Source organism: Chionomys nivalis, chromosome 4 (assembly GCF_950005125.1).
Source record: "Chionomys nivalis chromosome 4, mChiNiv1.1, whole genome shotgun sequence".
Taxonomy (NCBI): domain Eukaryota; kingdom Metazoa; phylum Chordata; class Mammalia; order Rodentia; family Cricetidae; genus Chionomys; species Chionomys nivalis.
In genome coordinates this window covers 46553456-46566021 of record NC_080089.1, presented here as the reverse complement: position 1 = coordinate 46566021, position 12566 = coordinate 46553456, and the positions used below count along the sequence as shown (strand labels likewise).

The 12566-nt window shown below is 39.8% G+C and overlaps 1 protein-coding gene across 6 annotated transcripts in view; it reads right to left on the bottom strand.

The window, feature by feature from the left end:
* Positions 1–12566, bottom strand: part of Cadm1 (cell adhesion molecule 1) — a 329214-nt gene that overhangs the window by 203431 nt on the left and 113217 nt on the right. The gene's annotated exons all lie outside the window — the stretch shown is intronic.

Sequence of the window (12566 nt, the reverse complement as noted above, 5' to 3'; positions counted from 1 at the left end):
GGACCTAAAATAGCCAGGTTTGTCTGTGATGCCAACATTTCACACATTTGGGGGAAGGGAGACAACAGGCAAAATAAAGACGCTCAAAATATTCTCTAACTGGCAAATGCTGCACTAGATTTTTTGGATCCAATAAAGTTGAACTCCCTCCCTCGAGTAGGAAGGGGAAACTGTGTGGGTACACAACATTATTTACTTATTGGCATCACTGGGGGACCAGGTGGTCACTGCCTCTATCAACGTCACCTTTTGCGACTGACAGTGAGATTATGGCTCATTTCATTCTCCAGGCTTTATGAGGCTATTGACATAAACATACAAGATACAACTCCACTGTGAAACTATTTTGGTATGTATGTCATAAAATACAGTTTACGTAATACTATTTATTTAAGGTGCCAATTAATTTTACAATGAAAATATTTAAAAATTGTAGTCCCTACCTCCCCTTGCAGTATAAGCTATATATTGAAATCCAACAGATTTGTAGCAGGTGGATGGAATGGGAAGGGCCTACAGGAAGTTGCCTATGGCAATGCCGGGTTTCGACTATGATTCTTGGGGCTCAGTAGCTCCTCCCTATTCAAAGTCAAAAGGAGCCAAGCAGCCTTATACTCAAAAAGAAAGGCAGGCAGCTTGCCTAGTTCCCCATTTCCCATGATTTGGAAGATGTATAGTAAATTTGGCAATTAAGCCAGACAGGAAACCAAGAAGAATATAATCACGGTAAGGAAGTATAAAAGGGTCCGCTGGCAGCTAAAGAGAAGTTAGCTCAAAACTGAACTTCAATGGCTTCAGTGCTCAACTCCAGCAAGTCACATCCCTCATGTGTCAGTCCCAATTATTCTCTTAAAAGTGCAACTGTGTGCGATCCTCAAAATATTACACCATCCATCAGCATAAGTGGGCCCATTAAACAATCTCAGGGTATGCCATCCAGCTGAGTGAAAACACAAGCCTAATGATTATATGAAATGGGAACCAAATGATTTAAGGGCAAAGAGACTTTCTAAATTTATCTTTAGGCAAACAATATTTTTAAAGACTTTATTTTCTACCACCATAATAAATTAGTTGAAGGAAGTATTGAATCCCATGACAATGTCAAAGCAGGACGTGGTGGTATATGACATACAGTCTTAGCACTTGGGAGATGGAGGCAGAAGGCTCAGTAGTTCAAGATCAACCTTGGCTGCATAGAGTTCAAGTCTAGCCTGGGCTCATTAGAGACGACTAAGAAATTAATCTGAAAAGATTATGGGTTTTTTGGGGGGGCAGGCAATTTAAAGGAGTGAGACTCCTTAGAGGTAATTAATTAAATAGAGGACTGTAACGAGGGTCTCTGAATCCATTTAGCATTAGATGGTGACTTGAATAGCATCCACATATATTGGAAACATTACCTTCAAAGTTTAAGATAATCTAAACTGCATTTAATGGCCCAGTAAAAGAGCTTGTTGTGCAAGCATGAGGACCTGAGTTCAAATCCCTATGATTCACATAAAAAGCCTAATATGGCCTCTTGCGCCTATAACATCAGTGCTGTCAGGAACAGAGAGGAGAGTTAATGAGGCTTGCTGACTACTAGCCAATCTCCAGGTTCAGAGAGACACTGCCTCAAGACAATAAAGTAGAGAGAGACAGAGCAAGACACCAACATCTTTCTCTGGCCTCCAAGGAATAGGAGAGGAATAGGATTCAACATACAGATGTGTATATACACACACACACGCACACACACACTTAGTAATTGCTGGGAACTCTTATGAAACTTTTCAAAAATCAAAACTGAACGTACAGCTCCCAGAAGTGCTAAGAGACTCTCTTTTATCCAAGCCTTCCAAGGAGGTGGCAACACTTTCAGAACGGTGAGAAATGCAATTCCAGAGGCAAATCACAGACTATAAATACCACTTGCAGTGGCAGTCCTCCAATCACTGAGAACTAACATCAGTATAGCAGACTGCTCGGGAAACGCACACAGTTAATTCACTAATTACTGAAAACCAGTAGCATGTACCAAAGAAAGCGCAGAGCGAACCCAGAGGACCCAGCTTCTTGTCTTTAGCTCTAATTGTCACTAAGCTATCTATTTGACCTTGAGAAGGTCACTCAACTGTTCAGTGCTTCTGTTGGTTTTTTTTTTTTTTTTTTTTTTTTTGGTCCTTTCCCTTAGTGTTGTCTTGACACAGGGTTTCACTGTGTAGTCTAGAATGCTTTGGAACTTCCCATGTAGCCTAGGATGGCCTCAAACTTATAGCAATCCTCCTGCCTCAGCCTCCCCAGTGCAGAGTTGAGCCACCACAACTATCTTGCACTTGTATTTTCTTATGTGAAACTGAGGAACACCTTCCTCACTAGTGTTATAAAGATTAAAGAAAAAAACATAAGCTACTGAAAATAGGGCTTGATACATGGAGTACATAATGAATTTATCCCTACTCCTCCCATAATTGTACAATGTTCATCAAACCTCGACAATGTGCAAAAGCACGCTAGGACAGTGTTTCTAATGCAATACATGTGAGGGGATTTCAAATGGCGCATAAATAAGCTTCATAAATTTTAATAATTGGGATTTTAATCTCAATACATATAAAAAGATACAGCCCAACAAATCTGTGATTTCACAGCCAACACTGATTTAGATAAGGTTGAGTGGAAAAAATAAACTTAAAAGAGATATAGTCTGTAAATGATATTGGAAACAGAAAGATGTTCTGAAAATATGAAAGGCTAAAGATGGGGTGTCTGCCCCTCAAAAAGCTGGAGGCCCAAGCGCTGTATGGATCAGGAGTAAACAGCTCAGGCAAGGAGCGCAGAAGGTTATGTGTCAGTCCAGAAACGTGGTGTTAGGTACCACTCCTCTTGGCTCTTTCAACATGTATCACATATAAAAGCTCTTTTAAAGTAAATGAGTTTAGCAATTGTCGTGCTGAGTGTGTCATAAGCTGATTTGGAAGTCCTTGTGCGGTAGCATGTTAGGGATTTGTATGTTAAATCTTTTCTTTGAATTATCCAGGAAATCATTATTTTCTCGCCTTCATTTTCTTTACAGGAAACTGAGAAAACAAAGGTCTCTGCTGGTTTTACAGCCAAATCACTGAAGACTCTTGGAGCAAGACACGGAACAATCTACTTAAAACTATAAGATCCAGGACAGCTAAATGGCTTTAGATTGCAGTGAGTACCATCCTGAGAGACCTTGCATGTGACAGGAATAAGCTGAATTTGCATTTGAAAATAGAGCAGAGCAAAGCAACACTCCCTTTCAAGGGAGATTGGTAGCAAAATAGCAAAGGAAGAAAAAGGCTTTGTATGTATTCCCTGGGAAAAACACTGGTGCCTTGAAGAAGCCCACAGAGGCAGGTCCGTCTTCACAACCTGGTGCATCTTAAGACAAAACGGGCCTCTTATCGCCTCAAAAGCCATGCAGTACACTAACTTCTGCTTTTTTAATCTCCCTCAGAGTGGCCATCTGTGTGGTTCCCTCAACACATTTTAGCAGTACACCTGTCTCGTGTCAACATTCTTCTATATATAGTACGAGTTTAAAAGTGAATAGCAAAATGCTACAAAAAAAAAAAAAATACAAACCACATGGAAAGGACCCAATGCCCAGCAAGCAAAGGGCAGAGAGGTTGGGGCTAGGGGGTTTGAAGGATATACAATTCAAAGGAAGAAAACAGAATAAGAAAGTGGATACTGCAGTGACACAGCGGCCTTGCTTCTTCATATGAGGTGAGAGCTTGTTAATGGCTCATTGGGTTCCTCTGTTAGCTAATAGGCAAGACGAATATAGCTTCAAGACCATATCCCAAGATCACTCTGTCATATTGACATCCATTCTGACCATGGCTACTGCATCGATTTCTTTAGAAGCTTTGCTTTTCAGCTACCTCTGGATCACACTTAGAGCGGAGCTCACCTGCATAAGGCTAAGTAGAGATCTGGAGGAACTAAGCTATTAACTGCTTATCCCGCCATTAGCTTAGAAAAAGCACAGGATGTAAAAAGCATCTATAAAGACAGGACTGGGGTTTAATGGCATTTCTAAGAGTTCCTCAGATGGGAATACTTGATATAGTAAAGAAATTCTACTTTCTTTAAAGGCAGTGGTTGAATCTAGGCTGTGGACTTTTACCCTGGCTTTTTTGGTTTTTTACTTGATTGTCTACCACTGTCTTTAGTTACACTTGGCAACAAGAGACAACAGCAAAGACTTTAAACAAAAGGAGCATGCTAAAAGTTCAGGAGACCCATGTTTCCTGAATGGACTGGAGGACAGATTCTACAAATCCAGCAACAGATCCACATGGAGAAACACAAACCCCAGGGTCATTGCCACTAAAGCAGCAGACCAGCACAATGAACGCAGCCATCGATATGGCTATTCTACCTTGACTTTTGAATGTCAAAAATAATATGGACAGAATTGACTAAGCAGTCTCCAAGGTACTGCCTTTAAAATTTTTAACTTTATGGCCATTAAATATTGAACAGATAATTAGATTTATCCCCTTCAGTGCTTTATGGATGTACAAAGTACCTACCTTCTCCTGTTTTATTCAAATTAATGGCGCTCTTTTAAAGTGCCTGCCCTGAGTGCATACTATAGCAAGCTCATGACAAGGAGGTTTTATATTCTGCTTACCAACTCTTTCCACTACTTGCCATGAGAGGGCAAAAAACACACCAGAGCCCGCGTTGACAGTTAAGGGCAAATTCATTGAGAGTTGCTCTTAAACCTGGAGTCACTCCCCCTCACCCCCCCACACCCCGCCCCCCAGGTCCAGCTCACAGTGTGATCTGGCAGCCTATTAGCTTATCGCAGAAAAGCACAATCAGAATCCATTTATCCTGTTGCTAATTACAACATTTCAAAATGCTCTTTACAACCGGGTAGCTTACTGCTGCATTTGAAAATTGAGTCTGGAGAACACAGGCATTCCCATGCACCTCTAGAGGATTAGCCAGATGCAAGCTGGGGCTGCGCAATGGACAGGGAGAAAATACAGCCGTGGAAAGGCTGCGCAATCCAGGGCAGTGATGAGGTATTTCCGTCAAGTGTGACTAACACCTACAAACGTACAATCTGAAAATAACTCTGGTGGAGGTGCCAGTGGAAAGGGGTTAATGGAAATAATGTTTTCATTTGGAACAATATAAATCCACAACTGGCATTCCATTGGCCCATGACCTCCCCTTCCCCAATCCCTGTTCAAGTCATTTGCTAGTGTAATTGAAACCTTCTTTGAGAGTCTTTAGATTTCATTTCATGTTTTGGGGACAACGCAGCTAAAAGACATTTGCCATCCATCTTTCTTAACACTCCTAATCTAAATAGAAGACTCAAATCCAAGACTGTGCCTTTGATGGATCACTCACCTCCCTATACAGTAGAGCTTTAAAAGGTCCTATTACTGCGCTCGGAACCATCACAGAAAACACACATTCATACTCATTTTCCTTCCTACCACCTACTGAACGGCATAGATTCATTTCTTTAAATGTGCTTTGAAAGGAAGGGGATTTCAACTAAAAAAAAAAATTATTTTTTTTTTAACAAAAGAACAGGGAAGAAACAAATGGCACATTAAATGCAGGTGGGAAAAAGAGGATCACAACATGACAGGCTAAAAATACCGAATTGTATAAAAAGAATTTGCTGCTCCTGAATCAAACATGGAAGATTTGTCTCCGAGCTTTTCTTGTGTGGGAAGCCTCTTAAGTTAGGTCTCTGTTAATGTCTCTCCCAGCTAAAACGGGCAGTGGAGATGTGTGCTGACTAGCCAATGTCATCAACATGACCCTCCGAAGGGAAACACTTCTAAGGATCACCTCAATAATTCGCTTACACATTTTTAAAACTGTTTGATATTGACTGTTTACCTTAGAATGTATACAAAGTCTATTTGCTATAAGCCTGGATAATTTGTTATTGTTTATGGGTAGGAAAATGTAAAAGATTAAAGAAAAATAGACACCTTGAGCATACAAGCTGCTAATGATTGACTGTATCCAAAAATTACACGACTAACCGGAAAACTTGCAAATATACATAAATAAAGCACTTATTTTACATGCATTTGGCCGAGATCATGTGATCAGCTGTTTCAAGATGGCCTCCTTTTCATATGCATGCCTGATTACTTTGGTTTATAAGAGGCACAACAGGCAAGCAACAAAATCAGAAGCAAAGCTGGTTGGTAGACCCCTCCTCGCTAATTCTATAGTCTCTTTGTTATATAAACACCCCATGTCTGTCTCTGTACTGAGACTGCCTATAAAAGAAAAGGATAAAACTGGGCACACTCAGTTATTAAGACTACATCTGTTACCTCTAATGAAATTACCTGCTAGAATGAAAAAAGCAACTGAAAAATTTGTTACTGCCTTTAATTCTGCAAATCCAGACCTTTGTTGAAACACCACTACAAGTGAGCTACTTGGCAGGTCATTAAGGCATTCGGGACTAACTTCTGTGAGGCCATCATTCCATAAACCCCATTTCATAAACAACAAGACACAGATGCAACCATATCACATGGGCAATGGTCACAACCTCCAAATATAACAAAGAAAGCATAGCTATTCCATCATGACTCAAAGTCATGTTATGTGGAGTGAAGGCTTATCTTCGTCTTTTATATAAAACATTCTATGCCTTAGTATTTAAAAAGATGCAATCCAGAGCTTGATTCTTGAAAAAAGCACATACTTTCTATATCTATCATTCAAAGATGTTTGCAAAGTTAAACCACAGGGGTAGGAAATAATTAAAGCCGGAGGCAAAAATCTAAGGCTGCCTGCAATAATCAAGTGTTGCCTTTCAGGTCCTGAGAAGTACACTGAGGAAAGTGAGAAAGGGGGAGGGAAGGAGAAGAGAAAGAAAAGAGAGCTATCTAAGAGAATGAAGGAAGGTAGTGATTTTAACTAGGAGAATAAATCATCCCTTTTAACAAATGATCAACTTGCAGCAGTATGTGTTCAGGATTGTTTCATCTAAAATGGTCTCCTCTACATTTTCATCATGTAATATGGACCAGGGAAAGCATCGGACTCATCTACATATACCAAGAACAAAACTAATAAATCAGAATTGGGGAAAAATAACAACCTCAAATTGAAAACAAGTGGAAGTAAATGAACACAAATGTGCTTTAAGTTAATACCTAACCTCTAGGGAGAAGGAAGAGGAAGAAGCAAAGTGAGAATTCCAGCATTTCACTCTATATTCTCATTCAGGGGAGGCATATGGCAAATAGACCCTAGGCTTTAAGGTGCTGGGTTTCTATTTTGACATGGGTAAAGCAATTCTTTGAGCCTATCACTAGATGTGATACAAGGTTGGATAAATGTGTAAGGAGCTGGGGATTTCACCGAGGAAGCAAAGTAACACGCCGAAGAGAAGCTGGAGCGGTGACTTGCAGTTTCCAGTAGATGCTGCTATTGCAAGAGAAAGACCCAAGTTCCAACACTCAAAGCCAGAAGCTCACAAATGCTTGTAACTCCGGCTCCTGGAGATCCAACACCCTCTTCTGAACCCTGTGGGCACCTGCATTCACATGCACATATCCACACACAGACATACATCCACACATAATTAAAATTAAAACAAAACAAAAATAAATCTTAAAAACTAGAGAGAAAAACCAATCCCTATAGAGATAGCTTGGGCTAGAAGTACTAGTGTGGATTTATGATTCCTAAAATGTGTGCTTGTGTGTGTATGCATACATTATTTTTTCTGACTCCTAAAGAAGTCTAGATGGGAACCCCCGGTTAGTAACACCTAGTACCCCAATAATGATTTCTAATACTGCTGTCCTTTAAGAGGAACCAGAATTCCTCAGAGAATACTTCATTGTAAAACCATAACAGATGAGCCACAAAACGAGTCTAAGACATTTCATGCCAAGAGAAAGAAGTTATACTTCCAAGAAAGGCAGGAGCAAGTCAAAAAGAAAACAAAAACCAAGGCAAATGGGTTCCTACTGCTTCAGTCTGGAGCAATCTGACTACCTAAATAATTTTAGCAGCAATAATATAAACCATTAAAAATGGGGTCTACTGACAGGTGGTGGCACAAGCTTGTATTTTCCCCCCATATAAGAGGCTGAGGCAGGAAGATATTCTGGGTTCAAAATGAGACACAGTATCAAAAAAAAAAGGCAAAAAGGATGTGTGGGTGTGGGCACCCATGTGCACCAACGCACACATGTGTGCATGTATGTGTATGTGTGAGGGTGCATGTGTGTCCTTTACGCCAATAAGTGTGTCCTGTATGTCCTCAATACCAAAGAATGGTTGCTATTGACTAGTAAATGCTGGTAAGTGCTAAGGTTGCAAAACCACTGCAGGAAAGACAAGTTCAACCAAGGACCATGGATGAATGTCATATCTAAAGAGGAAAATCTTAATGGAATGATATATTTACATGTGTTTACTCACCTGTTGTGAGAAAATATATTCAATATACAGTGAGAAATCAGACGAGGCCTTGACTAGATACACAAAATTAATATCGCCAACACAATGCACAAGGACACTATGATCTCTTGGCACAGTACTTTTAGAAAGATACTCCCACTTAAGCGTTACTGTGACCAGGAGTACAGACTTGATCTGTTCAGACTGCAACATCAGATAAACCCAAACGGGAACTTTCTGCACAAAAGGAGTCGGGAGCTGACTCTGACAGACAAACTCAAACACGGAAACTGTGAAGACAAACCACCTGACTCAGTGTGTTATTCCAGACTGGAGCTTATGCTGTACAGGACACTATGAGATCAAGCGGGGAAAATCTATCACGTCTACGCTTAAGCACCTAAATCTAATCATTGTGTTATAAGCGAGTGAGGAAATATTGCTCTTTGGAAATATACTTTGAAGTATTTTAAGGCGAAGGGGCTTGATGTGTGCACCTTATTTTCAAATGGTTCACAGGAGGGGGGTTACATTAAAAGAGAAATAGGAAGAGAGGAAGAAGCTGTATGGAGGACAAAGCAAGGGACAGCGATGCCTGTGACGGGTGAGGCACTGTCAGTGAAATACTGACATTCTCTGTGCTGCGGCTTTCCCGTTTAAAACACTGCTTCCAACACAAACTTTTGTTTTGTGTTTATATCACCTTCCACGTGACCTAGAGACTTTGAAATAATATTTACAGTATTGCCAGCTTCAACCTTGTTTCTGTGACCATTGCATATGAGTGCAGTAAATGTACACAATGACGTTTGTCACGGTACTGTTAATGAGGACAAAAAGTCTGAAAGTACATGTATTTTTAACTAGCACAATGGTTACCTCAATTGTCTCGTGTGAATTCAACAAAACAACAAGGTCTTTAAATGTGTTTCGAAAAACTGACTACAGTGGGAAACACAATATATGGTCAAGGAGAAAACAACGGTGTTAGGATCCATGGCATTTGCAATATCACCATGATTAATCATGGAGAAATCTGGAAAGAAATTCAGGAAAATATCAACACTGGATACCCCCTTCAGGAAATGGTTTGTGAGCACTTTTCCCTTCTTTCTGTACTCTAAACATATAATGTTACAATTAAAAAAAATCAACTTCCTCCTAAAATATCAACTCAAAGTAAATAGTTAGAAGTTCCTGCTAGCTAGATAAGCAGCTGCACTGTACTGCCCAGCTGTCTACTGAGTTACTTGGTGTCCTAACGATGGGAAACAAAGCATAGAAAGAAGCCACATCAGGAAGCTGACTTCTCCTCGGGGCCGAAGATGTGGACTTCACATTCACAGGCACTGGCGCTTCCCTCCTCTTCATTCTTTTCCTTTATTTTTGATTTTCCCAAAGACTTGAGGAAAACACACCGCATTTGCATCTACATTGTCTCTTCCTACTCCAACTCCTCTCTTCCCCATCTACTCCCTCTCTTCTTCTTCTATAATTATTTTGTTATATTTTATTCACAACCATCCCAAACACACACACACACACAAATCTTCTGAGTCCAGCTAGTATTCCCTTATTTGAATGTGTCTGGAGCTAAACACACTTGGGGTGATCTCCTAAACAAACAAACAAAGAACAAAAAAACCTGTTTATTCGCTTCTTCTGCAAGCACAGATAACTTGTAACTCTTCACGTAAGGGTGGGGCCTTACGAAATTTTCCTCCTCCCATGTTGGCAAGTTAACTGGTGTGGCCTTCACAGTTGTAAGCATCCTGTTAAGAGTTAACATGTGCGGCATCCCTGTCCTGTCCAGAAGGTGCTATCATACAGTCATCCCAGTTCTGGGGCTTTTGACATCTAGGCTATCCGGAGACAATAAGATCATCACCTGCTTGTCCCTACATCACAAGGGGGGGGGGGGAGAACATCAGGGTGCTCATGAAGGAGCAGACATGGCGCTCTTCAGATCAAGCTGAACAATACTGTCTTACTAAAAAGAGCCATGAGTACCTGTCTCAACAAAGAGTTCACTCATTGTGACATTCAGTGAGAGGAAAGAAGGGGCAAGGGGACAAAAAGAGGAAGGTAGGATCTGAAGGGGAGACAGAGGGGAAGAATCACTCCTTAAACTAGGTGGTAAAGGCCAGGTGTGAATGTTTGGTTAACAGAAAGGAAAACTGCAACAGGCCCCCACTGTCACTGCCAGGCGACATGTGTGACGAAACAAAAGGAAGCTTATAGATTAAATAATTACTACAGTCCAGTTCCTGTTGAAGACACATACACAGTAGTGCAAGCATTTAATTATATTTATTTCTTAATGTACTCTGCTTTGAGTAATCTTCAGCTTCAACCGAATCTCATAAACTCAGCCAATGAAATAATTAAAATTCCTTTGCCAACTTGATTTGGACGAAAAAGTTAAATGCTTCATTTAAAATTTATGTGAGGCACATTCATAAGAATATACTAATTTCTCATTCAGATTTCAAATTGAATCCATTTAATGACTGCCGATAACAAAGGAATGCATAGAACAAGTCATACAATTGACAATTACCCAAAGTTCCTGTCAGGTTTTATGAATCAACAATTGTCTCCAAACTTGTAAAAGAAACCAGTGTGCATTAGTGTCTAAAAAATCATACAACCTGTCTGCACTATGCTATTAAAAAAATGAGTACAATTAGACATACAATTTAGAGAATTCATCAATTTGAATGAACAAAAATAAAGAACTTCTCTATGAACCCGTGTTCCTTTTGAAGGCAACACAACTCTCAGGCTGTGTAGTTTACTGCTGTTTCTTCTGTATATTCATGTTCTTTATCAGCAAATGGTTACAATGGTCTTTCAGACTTGAGTGATGAATGGCAAAGCAACCCAGCTCCATTCTGAAACATGAATGGCCTTGGAACACAGCACCATAAACCAACTGCAATGGTTATGCCAGAGAAGAAATGGCCGCTGACATTAGCAGCTTCTAAAATGACACAGGCAATGGAAGAAGAAAAAGGAAAAAAAAGGTAAAAGGGAAGGAGGAAGATGGGAGAAATTCAGACATTTGCACATCCATTAACAAAAAGTTTAAACCCCCATCACTATTCCTGTTTTCCCCGGAAGTACAGTGTCCTTATGACAAGGCAGACAAATAATTTTGACAAGTGACAAACACATCTCATTCCTGTTTAATGTTTTCCCTTTCCACACTTAGCTTACATATGCACAACTTCTTTTATAGCTATGCACATTCTGACCTAAACAGCCAGAAGAATCTATCCTGTTGTAGCAGCTGGGGAAGCCAAGTGAAAGGCATGTCCCTGAGCTCTTGGACAGGAAGAGTGATCAGAAACCCTGCAGCAAAGTAATCAGGTGTCTGGGTATTGGCTTGTCTACAAAAAGAAAACCCAAATAACACAAATGAAATCTGATTTTTTAAAAATCAAGAGAAATAAGTAGTTCATAGTGAAACTGCCAAAGGAGCAAATATTCCTACACTAGTAAAAACAATCAATGGATCTTCTAACATCAGTCTCATCGGGGCTATTACTGAGTGCTCACCTTTCCCCCCAGCTCCCCAGTCCCTCTTACCCTGTTTTATTTTCCCACAGTTCTCATTGCCCATAAAATACTGAGTAATTTATCCTTATATTATTATAACATTTGGTCATTGCTTACCTCCTCCCAACCACAGAAGTTCTCCAGGAGGAGGAGTTTGTGAATACACCCCAATGCCAGGCACATAGTAGATAATAAATGTTTGTTAAATGAACAGACCATTTAGCAAACTAAGGACTACTCAAAAAGCTGGAAAGACCAAAGTTAGGCACAGAATTCTTAAAAATCTTAACAGAACAAATAAAGAGCTATTATCTTCATTCTCAAAAGTCCATTTACGGTACATGAACACACACACACATGCACACAGGAAATTCTTAAACATTAATTTATAATTGAGTACAGGACTTAAGCAGTCATAAGAAAATAGTTAATAAATACTTAAGAAAAATAACTTCCCCAATAACATAATCAATAACAAACACAAATTAAAATAAAATTATATTTCCCCTGTACATTTATCATATACTTTTTAAAAAATGAAAATTTCCAAACACAGCAACAGCTATTCCCAG